General features: G+C 45.7%; 1 protein-coding gene across 4 annotated transcripts in view; it reads right to left on the minus strand.

The window, feature by feature from the left end:
• Nucleotides 1-9,457, minus strand: part of MIB2 (MIB E3 ubiquitin protein ligase 2) — a 50,525-nt gene extending 41,068 nt beyond the window's left edge. For 3 of the 4 annotated variants that reach the window (XM_052792158.1, XM_052792157.1, XM_052792155.1), the window contains exon 1: nt 9,308-9,457. The gene's annotated coding sequence lies outside the window, so the exon portion shown is untranslated. Of the gene's footprint in view, nt 1-748; nt 766-9,307 lie in introns of those variants that run through there. The other variant, XM_052792156.1, reaches the window with a different exon arrangement.
• Nucleotides 9,458-13,181: the final 3,724 nt, after the last annotated feature.

Here is a 13,181-nt window from a genome sequence, read left to right on the forward strand (position 1 = left end):
GCTCCGGGATTCTGCACAAAAGCAAAGGTCTGCAATTCAAGTCAGGGATCAAAAGGATCTGTTCCCAACTAAAGCAGGCAGCAGAGAGGCACCTGACTCAGTCAGGAACAGTTTCTTCAACCATCCTGTATTATTAAGCTGCCAAAGTGGTTCCTAATCACTCCAAATATTTTATTTTAAGCCCTCACCACACACACACACCACATTTTAACTGCTTGCTTCCAAAGGAACTTCAGAGACACAGTGCCATTTTAAAAAGTCATATCAAGCCATTAAACATTTAAGATTAACTACCACTACTGTATAGTTTCAAGATTTACTATTGTATATCCTTGCACTAGGAACATCAACAGAGATCCAAACAAGTTAGGTGTAATGGCTAAATTAAGTCAGCTCATATTGGCTTAAGAACTTCTGCTGTGGGTATGCAGCTGCTTTTCAGCAGTACTGCTTTCTACACTACTCCTACAGGCATTCACTTGGCAGGGTTTTCCCCCTTTCCTGACACAAGCAGTGTTTTTGTGAAACCAATCCAAGTTGAACAGCTAAATGCCTGGCCAATGCTTATCTACACAATTAAGCATTGTTCCCTACCCCAGTTTCCCTACCTGCAATACAGAAATAAATACTTTTGTATTCTTTAATAACAGTCAACAACTAGGATCAAATACCTCTGTCCAAAGCTCAAAGCTGCTAAGTTAATTACCAAAGCTAGCATTCATGCCAATAAACTAAAATTCAGACTTACCCTTCGCTTTTCTTTCTCCTCAGCAAACAGTAAAACAGACCCCAGAACAGCACAGCAGCGGACACACGCACCTGCTCTCACTAACAGGATGCAGTGGAATTTCTCTCAAGGATACACACAATTCCCACAAATACATTCACTATTAAACAAAAGCAGACCAGAAAACCAGCAAAACACACAGTAAGTAGTCCTTTGTGACTTACCACCATATGAAGACCACCTTGTAGCTTTTGTCCCCTCCTGGCTCCCAGGTGAGGCTAGGAGCCGTTAGCCCTTACTGCTGCCAGCTGGCTGCAGTGTCCCAGGTGTGCTGTCTTACACAATTTCGAACCCCAAGGAAGCCTTCCCTGGCTCCCACCACACCTGAACTCTACACACTCAATCTCCAGTTTCTAGTAGGGGCCCTGTCTGGAGACTTTTGCCTATCCCACAGCATTTTATTATCTCAACTCCAATTCACACCAGTTCAATACCCAGCTCTACCACTTGCAAATCTCCCCCCTTGCCTACTTTGAACTTTGGCTTTCTACACAGTCCATTTGTATTGGGCCCAAACGTCCGCCTGTAGAAATACATATTCTAATTCTCTCCCATTTCTCAGAACCAAGTTTATCATCTGCTCCTCAACTCAGGCAGTCTCTTACTTTCAAATAGCTTCCCCACTCATCAAACAAAACCCTTGCCTTCTTAGCAGGCCTCTTCTAAGACGCTCCCTGGTAATAGCGCCTTCTACTACCTACACAAAACCCCCAACTAAATGAGAAAAATAACTCTAATATAAGGGCTAATATTGAATTTTAACACGATAAAGATTTTTTTGCTTTCAGAATAGTTGTTTCAATAAATTATTAATTCACAAACACTGGGCTTTAATACTACCTCATAACACAGCACTAGTACAAGTCCCACTTCTTGATGTGGAAAAACATGCAGTCAGGCCCATTTAGTTGTTTATTGTTTTCCAGATCTCATTCCACAGCCCTCGCTCATACAAAGAGCAGCGCTGTCAGATCAGGTCTTGTTTAGCTACTGAGACTAAAAGTCTAGTAAGGCCCCACTCTCCATTTTGGAGAAGGCAGTTTCCAAGGTTTGATCTTTTGTGGCTAACACAGAGATGGCTAGAGAGCCCAGTTGCATTGCAAAGCCACAGTGCCCGATTACAGCACAGAAGATACAAACTCTTAGTTCCCAGCACTAGCAGATCTTCTAAGGTAGAAGACTTGACACCATCTCAGCGACTATATGACAAACTTAACCACTAGAAATTAGACTAAACCCATTAATTCCTCCCCTCAGCCCACCAAAAGGATTTGTGGAATTGGCTGAAGCGGATAGTTTAATATTCCACCGCAAAGCCACAAGGTGTCAATGATAACTTGGCTTCACTTTCTGTCATGCGGTCAGGATTTCTGTTTAGTCCAAATTCTGCAAAATGGCATCACTGGCACAGAGGAGGAGAGAAGAACAGATGATGTTTGTGTGGCTTAAATATCAATAGCAGATAAATGAAGCCATTCTACTGACAAATTACTCTCAGCAGAAAAAAAAAAAAAGAAATGGTGCAGCTGCCACTGTTAAAACCAATCAATCAAGAAAAAGCCTGCATGAGGTTAAACCATTTCCATGCCCCATACCTCACCTGCTCTCAAGTATATTTAACTGTATTACATCAACAGAATAAAGTAGGTGATTAATATGCCTTTGCTCAGGGATTAATATCTTGTCATTTCAGCTTCACTGTGTAAGAGCAGGCACACATCCTGAAACACTGGGACATAGAGTGAGGAAATGCTAAAAATAACTAGCCAGGCGCTATGCTTAAAGACGGTCCCACTGAGTGCGTTTTATCTCTACAATCAACACTTGTCCTTTACAAATGCCAGCCCATTGATCTGTTTTGCCTAAACTGAATTTTACATTCAATTTACACAGTAGTTTTGTGCAAACCCTTCTGCGAAGCTTGACCCCAGCATTCTGGTTTCCTAAAAAATGGCAAACAATCTCAGAATAGATCCTAAAGATGGAAGAAGTTATAGAGAAGTTACACATCTTACATTTCTGGGTTCATTATGTGCAAGTACGGCAGTACCTAATAGCTCCAGTTGACACAAAAGCCAACTGAGCCAGCTGCTGCATGAAACAGTCAAAGGTGGGCTCTGCTTAACTAAGGAAGAGCACAAGACATAACTGGACAAAGGCAAGATCCTCATTCAGAATTGTGACAGAGGAACACTTGGTGATTCTTCTGAGACTGTCCATGGCAGAGCCAGAAGCACCGGATTACAATAATCCCTGTGGAGTGACTCAGTCTCACGGCCATGCTGCCTTCATACTGTACGAGACATCACCAGAAGAAGAAAATGTATCACAGCAAACAAGAAAATGAAATGCACAGGCACCACCACTTGTCCCTTAGAGGGAAAGGCAGTATCTCCATGTTTAACAGTTTGCATAGACTGGACTATCATCTGGACTGCAAGGAGGATGCAGTAGGAAAAAACTGGCTCCACAGCCCAAGAAGGTCAGCATCCCATATGCTTCCAAAGGGTGAGATGGTATTTAAAAGACCCTGCAGGGTTATCTTCTATTTTCCTTGTTCCAAAATATAAAATTTCTTGGGTTTAAGTACAAACATTGGGGCTGAGAGTCCTTTGCTGTTACACCTGAACGCTGTGAAGTCCTCTGTACTTTTGAGGCTAAACAGACAAAAAGTGCTGCCTACTTTCAGATCCAGGACCACCACAACTGAAGTCTCAGATAGAAGACACCTCTCCTTAATTTTGATCACAGATGGGACTCAAAAAAAACATAGCTTCAATACAGCTGAAGTCTCAAGAAATACACTGATCAGAGAACTTCCAGTTGGGTGTGAAGGCACGCACAAAAAGCTTGTAGTCTTCTAGAGCTATCAAATCAGAATGGAGTTGGCCTTGAACATTCAATTCTCACTTTACCCAAAGTTCAACCCACCTGTGATGACAACAGACACAGAAAAGTGAACCTGCTTCAAAAACCAAGCACTCACCTGCATAGCCTCATTCCAAACTGGTTTTGTCACCAAGTTCTAAGGACCGAAAAGGAATTTTTGTAAGCAACAAATAACAAAAGTTAAACAGAAAGTGACAGTATCAGCCACACAATCTACCAGGAGCAAAGACATAGCACACTACTCTTAATGAATCAGCTCAGTGCTAACTAAGGGGCTAGACCCATGAAACAAACTGGATTGCACAGCAGGTCAATATTTGCTTTAAAACATACAAATGCAAACACAACCTTTGGGAAACACCACCAGTAAGCCAAAAATAAACAGCTGTCACAGGCTTCCGACAACATAAGTTGTGGTATACCACAGTGTACTGGTTTTGGCTGGGATAGAGCGAATTTTCTTCATAGTAGCTTGTATGGTGCTCTGTTTTGGATTTGTGACCAAAACAATGTTGATAACACACTGATATTTTAGCTATTGCTGAACAGTGCTTACACAGTGTCAAAGCCTTTTCTGTTTCTCACACTGCCCTGCCAGCAAGTAGGCTGGGGATGCACAAGAATTTGGGAGGGAATACAGCCAGGACAGCTGACCCCAAGTGACCAAAGGGATATCTGATATGACATCATGCTCAGCAATAAAAGCTGGGGGAAAGAAATAGGAAGGGGGGACATTTGGAGTAATGGTGTTTGCCTTCCCAAGCAACCACCATACCTGATAAAGTCGTGCTTTCTCAATTTTACCCTTCCAGTTCTCTTTCCCACCCCACCGGGGTGGAAGTGAGCAAGCAGCTGCGCGGTGCTTAGCTGCCTACCAGGCTTAACCCACAACACGAAGGTGGAATACCTTTTGCCAGGTCAGGGATGTTCAAAATTCAGATTTACAAGTCCATATCAGTCAAACCCTACAAAAGAACAAGTTCCCTCTACCAGCTTCTACTGAACACTTCAGGCTTTAAATTGGTGAAATCAGTGCTCATCTGCCCACTGGAGAATTAAGAGTGATTATAAGTGAAAGTTCACACTGGGCATCTAGTGGATCTCTTATTACATCCCACAAGATAATTGCTCATGAGCCCGATGAAATTTCCTTCTGGCTTCTGATGAACTGTGCTCTCTCCAGGAGGGAGAAAAACAGCTCTAGCCATTTGCGTTAATTGGACCTGACAGTTTGCAGATTGCTGCCTCAAGCCTTGAAAAGCTCAGTAGCTGAGGCTGATGAGAATCCACTTTTTCCTCAATAGCAGATTTCAGAGTCAAATTTACATTGCTTTACAGCAAAAATAAACACACACCCCACAAAAAAACACACACAACCACCAGGTGATGTTGTTTAAAAAAAAAAAAAAAAAAGGCAATTATTTGCTAAGTTGGAATTAAGGTCTTTTTTACTTTACATAGAAAAAAAAATGGGAGAATGGTATTTTAACTTTCCCATACCCTCCATGGAAGATCCCTGTGGCATAAAAAACACAAACAAAAACTCGCAAGCATTGCATTGAGTGGCTCCCCTCCCCTGCCAAGAATTGCCACTGCTTTTCTGGCCATTGGCATTAAGAGGTCAATGGTCAACCACCTGGCATTCCTTGCACTTGCTAGCAGGTCTTTTTGTGCCCATTCAGAACACTGACAAAAGTCACAATATATAAAAAAAGAAAAAGTTTAATAAAGTCAAATACAACCCATCCAGAGAAACTAGAAAATCTCCATTACTTAAAGAACCAGCTCAACACATCTATCAGGAATGGTTTTGGTGTAGTTTATCATGTCTTGTGGAAAAGGATGGACTAGGTGCCCTCATCAAAATCCCTTCCAGACCTATTTTCAATCACGTAGAAACAGAGGACCACACAGAAATATTCCAACAGCGAGAAGTCTGTCTTGGCAGCAGATTTCAACTGTGCCCTTACTTAGACATTGCTCTAATACATTTCTCAGAGACAAGACCATCTGGCCCAGAGCTGATGGTGTTGAGCCCTAGGTAAAGCTCAGGTCGACATCTCTCTCACACCAGCCGTCAACTCCTATTTACCATGAAAATCCAGGTTAAATCACTTAAAAGTTCATAATCCTCCAATCTATTTACACAATTGCCTTGCCTGTCCAGAAAGGCAGTAAGTTTCCCCACAAGTTATTCAAAATCAGAAGACTAACATTACTGCAGGAGTACAAAAATCAAGAGGAATTAACACTGAAGTCCTGCTGGTAGATACATGGTTGAACAGTGGGTTAGAGAAAACACAGTACTGTGGTTCCGTGATATGGCAGTTCGTAGGTATTTAGACTCCGGTACCCTCAGCAGTGACGATACAATAGGATTACAAATCATCCGAGTTAGGAACACAACTTCCTCCAAATTTTCAAAATGAAAAGTAGCTACTTCAGACTCTAGCATGCAGCAAGCTGGAGCATAAAACTTGCTGCATCTCTGATGAGCCTCGATAGCTCATCCTACCAACTTTCAGATTCCCCTTCAGGCTTCCAGAACGGTCAACATTGCACTCCTGTCAGTTTTCAGCCTGGAACTTGCCCGTTCTGTGCTCTCAAAGCAAATCAAAAGGTTTAAGTCTAATCTACCCTGACATGCCTTTGGCTAGAGAGACATCAGCTGCGTAGAGGCAGAATGAATTGAGTAGTTAGCTGTTGCTTTCCTCCCTGGTACTTAATGAAGGTTTGAGGGTCAGCACACACACCAATTCTCTTGTAAGTTTGTACATTTTAGAAGTACAGATGTTATCTTCCAGCTCCGGGTAGCCGAGTACTTTAAAGAAAGCAAGAACACTTTATAGCTGGGAAATGGAGCCACAGTTATATATGGAATTGGTAGCAGAGCCAGGAACAAAGCTTACATATCCTAGCTCCAAGTTCTATTATCCACAGCCTGGCCCATACTAGTCACGGGGAGGGGCAGGGGGGGAAGCATCAGCCCATGATCCAGCACACATCCTTGCATTCCTTGCAGCCACATCAAGGAACATGGATCAAGGTCTAAGATGAAGCCATTTACTGTCCTGCTAGCACACATGTAACTTCAGTGATTCCACTTTCCACATACAGCCAGTCTAAACGCTAGAAGACTTGTTCCATATTCTCGGAAATTTCAAACACCACTACAGCTCTCATTACAGAGGGAGCAGAAATATTTAAATTCTGTAAGTCTCCCAAGAAACAAGAGACTCCACTTTCTCACTCTTTGCTTAAGGAGAGAAGAGTATCGAATGATCTCTCTCCAATCAGAGCTTCTAGTGAGAGTGTACTGAAAGTTGCATCGGTTTTCCTCTGAGCACACTGTATTACAACACCCTGGCCCCTCCATAAATGCCCTTGATAAGCCACAAATCAGGATCCTTGAAAAACAACTAGGACTCAAATACTCTGCTCACAGGACTTTGCATTCTATTCCTGGATCCCTAGAAAACAGCAACTCAAAATGAAACTGCGTGATCAGTACTGTCACAAGTGGTATGGTCACATTCAGTATGACCCTGAATTCTGCCAGAGCCCAGGAGCGGTTCTGTATCAGAGATGATGAGCAAGACAAACAGATTTGATGGGAACAGGCAGGCAGGGGCAACATGACCTAGGAGAGCTTAATTATCAAGTTGGAGAAAGCCTGCAACTTGAGCGAAACCATAGGCAACCAAGACTGGTCTCTGCAAGCAACCAATACTAATGCTACACAAATTCAAGGCAAGAGTTGAGCTTGTTTCAGATAACTGCCACAGCTCTGAATAGCCCATGGTGATCGTGTAGCCACACACTTGTTGATCAAGGTAGCTTAGAAAGCTGTGAACATACCCCTTTCCAAGTGAAAAATGGAAGGAGTCAATTGCAACCACCATACTTGTAGTAATTCCACAGTTTTTGTAACTTCCAAGACATTTGTCCAAGTTTTAGTGGAAAGAGGCTAGCATGGACTCCCAATTCTTCCAAACAATCCCAGCAGTGGATTAGCAGCCATTGCAGACCAAAGCAGGAAAATAACAAATTCTTTATACGCTAATTTGGCACAGGATTTTCAGTCACAGAGCTTCAAACATGCATTCAAAATAAATGTCAAAACATATGAAGCTATACAGCAATATCATAATAAGCAGAGAATTAAGCCAACCCAAATATCATACAATTATGAAGATTCTTCTCACGTCAGTGACTCAGAGAGGTGTGCTGTGCGAAGAGAAAAGGAATGGGAAACATATTTACCTTTTTGAAGCCTAAAAAGAAAATAATTATTCAAGAAAACAGAACCAGTGGTGACGCTGTTAAATGACAACTAGGTAACCGTTAATATGTTGCAGGCAGACTTGCCAGTCCTAAATGAAGTCATGTCCTTCCACCACAGAAATAGACAAGGTTAGTATGGAAAACAAGCATAAGGTACTTAAGATAGATCAGCGATAGAGCTGGGACTACAGTGTGAGTCACCTGACACCCAATCTACTGCCCTATTAGTTGGCTGCCTTAAGGAAGAACTTCTTGAAGGGAACCATCATCCGCCCAGTGGAAGTTAGCTGCTCCAGACACAAACTGAGACACCTATAACTCTGAGCAGAAAGCAAAGCTCAAAACAGGGCAAGAACTTCTCTAGCTCTGCCAAGGCTATTGAAGCTTTCTCTTTCTGATTTCCATTATCAACATGACACACAACATCACTCCGATCATAACAATGTGAGTAATGTGGGTTATTTACAGTAACTGCATCCCTTGACAATTCGCTCATCTATATGCTGAAACCACGGATGAAAAATTCAACAGGTAATCAAGTACGGAGGAAGGACCTAGAGGGATGAACAACTGCATTGCTCTTCATAGGAAATAGTTTTAGGAAACCAAGAGCTGTTAAACAGAGGAGAAATAAGAATGGTATCCCATTTGAGCCAAATAAACTCCTCCTATATCAACAAAGAAGTGCAGAGGATGTAATGAGGCTCTTAGCCAAAAAGAGAAAAGGTTGAATAGTAAAGCCAAGCTCAGGTGACCTCCACGAAGGCGAGCCAGAGCTCACTTGTTTCTAAGCGAGGTAGAAATTAGAGTTTGTTGCATTCCAAAAGTAAGTTCTGGAATGGAGCGTCTGCAGGGAAATCAGAACAAACATATGTAGGGCTTCCAATGCAGCTGTACCATCTTCCCTAGGTTTGAGTTTGGTCCTGGTTTTCACGACTCTTTCCCAGTTCAGGAAGATTGCAAATATCACAGAAACACAGGAGAGAAAAAGCCACACGTGCTTCAGTTCTGAGTTATATTCAGCACACAGCACATGCTCCAGTGATACAAAATGCCCAGCAGGAATCACTGCCAATGTTTCAGCGCTCAGCTCTCGCCTTAGCAAGTGAGGACTTACCTGCAGTACCTGTTTCAGAAGAGAAAAACAGGATGTCTGTTTACATCCTCCAGGGCAGCCAGCACTCGCCACCCAGAAGAAAAGAAATAAAACCGGACTAGGAGCAAGCAGACGCGCCCCGCTACGGACTCAACCCTGGCTAAATGTGGCAGAAAGAAAACCGGCCACTTGGAGCTGACCCATTCCCAGCTTAGCCCAAGGAAGAAAAAGGGAAAAAAACCGGCACGTACCTGACGGAGCCGAGAGAGAACAGAATCCAGGCAACTGTTCAGAAAGCCACCGTCCTTAGCCAAGGGCTGCGTTTGCTTCCTTCCCTCCTTCATTCTCGGCGCAGGAGTCCGAGCAGCAGACCTACTCCAGCAGAGAGGAGAAAACACGAGAACCACCTCAGGTGGACACCATCGCTGCAGCCAGCCGCCACCGCCTCCTTTCCCGCTCACAGACCTCCGCCGTACCGGACTCCAATCCAGCGGCGGCCTCAATCCAGCGGCGGCCTCAAGCCCGGCCGCAGCCCCCCCCGCCCCCCCCCCCCCGGCGGCAGCACCTCCTCACAGCCGCCGCCGCCGCCACCACCACCACCACCACCACCAGCAGCCCGGCGGCCGTCCTTTCCCCCAACCTCCCCGCCCCCGGGGCCCGCCGGGAACCGACCGCCCCACACCGGGCTCGGCCACCCCCCCTCCCGCTCTCCGGGGCCGCCAGATCCCCGGGGTTGAGGGGAGGGGGGCGGCCCTCAGCGCCGCCCAGGGCCGTGAGGTGGCCTCGCACCCACGGTCGGCGGCTCCGCGCTGAGGCAGCCTCCCCCCGCCCCGCCCTGCCCTGCCCTGGTCGCGGTCCCTCCCGGGAGCTTCCCCCTCTTACCCCCGGGGAAGCCGCCGAGGAGCCGCGGCGGCGACCGGCCGCCCCTCGGGTGCTGCTGCTGCTGCTGCTGCAGCGGCGCCGTTCGACCCCGCTCCCCCGGGGCCGCCCGCCCCGCCCAGGCCTCTCTCAGCCCGGTGACAGCCGGCGGGGCATGCTGGGAGAGGTAGTTCCCTGCCCGCCGCACTCGCCGCCGGCGGGGTCCCGCCGACTACAAGTCCCGGGAGGCCGCGGGAGGCCCCCGCGGCCCGGGCCCGGGCCCGCTTGGCGGTGGGTTCCCCCTGAGGTGGTTCCCGGGGTGAGGCCGCGGTGGTTCCGCGCCGCCTTTCGCCCGGGCCCGGTTCCCGCTCTCCCGGCGCGGCCCTCCCGCCTTTAGCTGGCAAACGGGGCCCGGTGTTGCTTCGGGGCGGGCTGTGCTCGGTGTTTCTGGTTCGCCCGACGCTTCCAGGACAATAAAGATTTGGGATGGTTCCCTGTTTTTTCTCTGCGCAGGCAAAGCGGTCGTCGAAAGCCGCGGGAATGGCGGAGCGTGAGAGGATGCCAGGGCGCTCTTTTTTAAACGCTTGCGTGTTCGGGTTTTGGGGTGGTTTTAGGATAACTTAGGCCGCCGTAAGGGAGATTTGGGGGTTCAGTGTAACTCCTTGCAAGGCGCTGTGTGTCTTTGTTCGGCCGGTAGCCAGGAGGGCTCTGAAAGCCTCTACCTGCTGTTTGCCGGACGGCCTTCCGCCGCGTATGTCTTTTTTGCAAGATCACAGCTCCGATATCGCCCGCGTGGTGGCTTCAGTGCCACCACGCGTGAATCAGAATGCATGAATCTAAAAGCTTAAGGTATTAGTGCTTTTATAATGACTTTCTCTTCAAAGAGGCAGAGGCAACTTACGAGTTTGTATCGCCTCTCTGCTGGTGATACCGATGACACTGTTCATGTGGATCTCCTGTGTCTGGGGTAGGACACGCTCTACTGACTTTACCCCTGCTGAGGTCAGAGACATCTTGTAAACACTCCGTTTAAGCTTGCCCGTCCCGTTCTGTTGTTCAGTGGCACGTCAAGCACGGCTCTGTTGAAATTTTGTTTTACGTTTAGTCTTTGCGAATGTAGACTGGTATAGCAGAACAAGGGTTAAAAGAGTGGCCTGCATTGGTAGCGAAGAACAGCATTCACAGCAGTTAAAATTGAGTAATATGTTTGTGCCAAACCCAGAAGGGTTGCAGTGTGATAAGTCCCTGCACTTGCAACAGGAATATGGCAGCAAGGTCATAAAAAAATCACGTGCCATTCCTTTTCCCACTAGCCCATCAGGAATACTATCTAGAGTTCCAAAATTCAAAAGGAGGAAGCAAAGACACCAGGCAGCAGAGTTGCCTAGGGCTTATGAAAACCGGAGAGAGCAAAATTCTGAGACAAAGAGTCTCACAGCATTGTAGCAGTTACTGTAACTTTTATGCCTACAGGGTACAAAGCTTGTCCAAAACCAAGCTTGTCATTGCTATTTGATAAAAGCCAAATAGGAGGACTCGGTGTCCCTTGTCCTCTGTGTTGCGTAAAAGCGATGTTGGCCAGGCCGCTTAAACACACACGTTGGGGTGATTGTGAAAATGTGAATGTGAAAATGAGTTGAATGTGACCTGGTTCTGACCAGAACTGCAGTGCATTTTACCCTTTGGCCAGAAGATGGAGAATGAGTACTGTTAAGTACTTGGGAATGTGGTAAGTAGATCTAAGTATGCACTGATGCTCCCTCCCTCAGCTTGCTTTTTACCGGGCAGATTTATATGTTAGTATAAACACATAAATACATTAGAGACAAGTTAGTACAGCCAACACCAATTGTCTGAAAGGATCCATTCACATTTAGAGTAGCTTCTTTTGTGCTTACTCGATAAATTTCAATATAACTTAGGCTTTACTTTTGCCAGTGCTGCTTGTAAACATGTGAACTTGCATGCCCAGACTGTAAGTTATGTTAGGCTTTTTTTCCCCAGCTAATCTTTCTTTTCAAAAAAACGAAATTGGAAAACTGTGTTAGACTGTCTGTGAAGTCACCTTCCCAGGCAAACACAAAGTCATACAGCATCAGCAGCTTAGTCCATGGCCAAGATAAAAACTTCATTGTGATTATTTTGATGAGATTTTGCCTTTGTATATGACCACTTGGGAGAGGTGGTATTTTTGTTGTGCTTAACACCAAAGATACCGCAAATGGCAAACCTCTCTGGTGTGTAAAAAAGTGTGGGGCAGCATCTAGTGGGGCAACATTTGTGAAAAGAAATGAGCCAACCTGGCATGTATAACCCAGACAGGACATCAGGAGTTTTCCTTTTGAGGTTTACAACTGCAAGACAGACATAGGAAGTGCTGTATCTAAGAGAAGGAAGGACTTGAGAGAAGAAGATAAAAGGTCCTCATGCACAAGGCTGATACCGAGAAGAAAGAAGTAACCTGTTTTGTGTGCTTAGGGGGTAGGCCAAAAAGTAATAGGTCGAAATGCAGCAATGAAAACTCAGGTTGGATGTTGGGGAAAACTTTCTAAGGCTAACGAAATGCTGTGGAAGACTGGCAAGGGGCTATGAAATCTCTACTTGAACAGGCATTAGGAACTGGTTAGGCAAACGCTGCTGAAATGACGGGGTAGAACTGATACTGTTTGGTGCAGGGCATGATTTGGAGGGTCTCTTGAGACCTTCTGATCCTGTGTTGCTACGATTCTTTGATCCTATATTTCTACAACATGCATCCTCTGGCATCTAGTAAATGTACATCTCTGTACATCTAGTAAATGTACATCCTCTGTACAGCTAGTAAACTGAGGTTCATCTCAGTCTCTTGCTCAGTGAGGACATTAGAATGCTTACTGCAACAGGCTGGAGTTGCATAGCTCTGGATATGGGAGAGAAACCTCTGCTCTTACATGGCCCCTAACCTGGTTTTCCAAATATATTACCAGGAATCTTTCTTTGCCCACTGGATGCCGCTGTTACACAGAAATATTCACAGGCTATTTCTGTAGGCTTCTGCTCTAGGCACCTTCTCTACCAGACATGGAAGGCCACTTCATGGTCAGCCAAGCTATATGGATTTAGCCCTATTAACCAGCTTTTTTTTACAAAGGAAGTCTCGTTAACATTTTGCAGCTTACAGACATGGCATATGTGAACCTTGGGCCACGAAGGTAGATGCCAATGTGATGGCAACACCAGCAGCAGAAATCTAGCGGTGTTCTTTGAAGGCGATTGAACAGTAACATG

Source organism: Harpia harpyja, chromosome 7, assembly GCF_026419915.1.
Source record: "Harpia harpyja isolate bHarHar1 chromosome 7, bHarHar1 primary haplotype, whole genome shotgun sequence".
NCBI lineage: Eukaryota > Metazoa > Chordata > Aves > Accipitriformes > Accipitridae > Harpia > Harpia harpyja.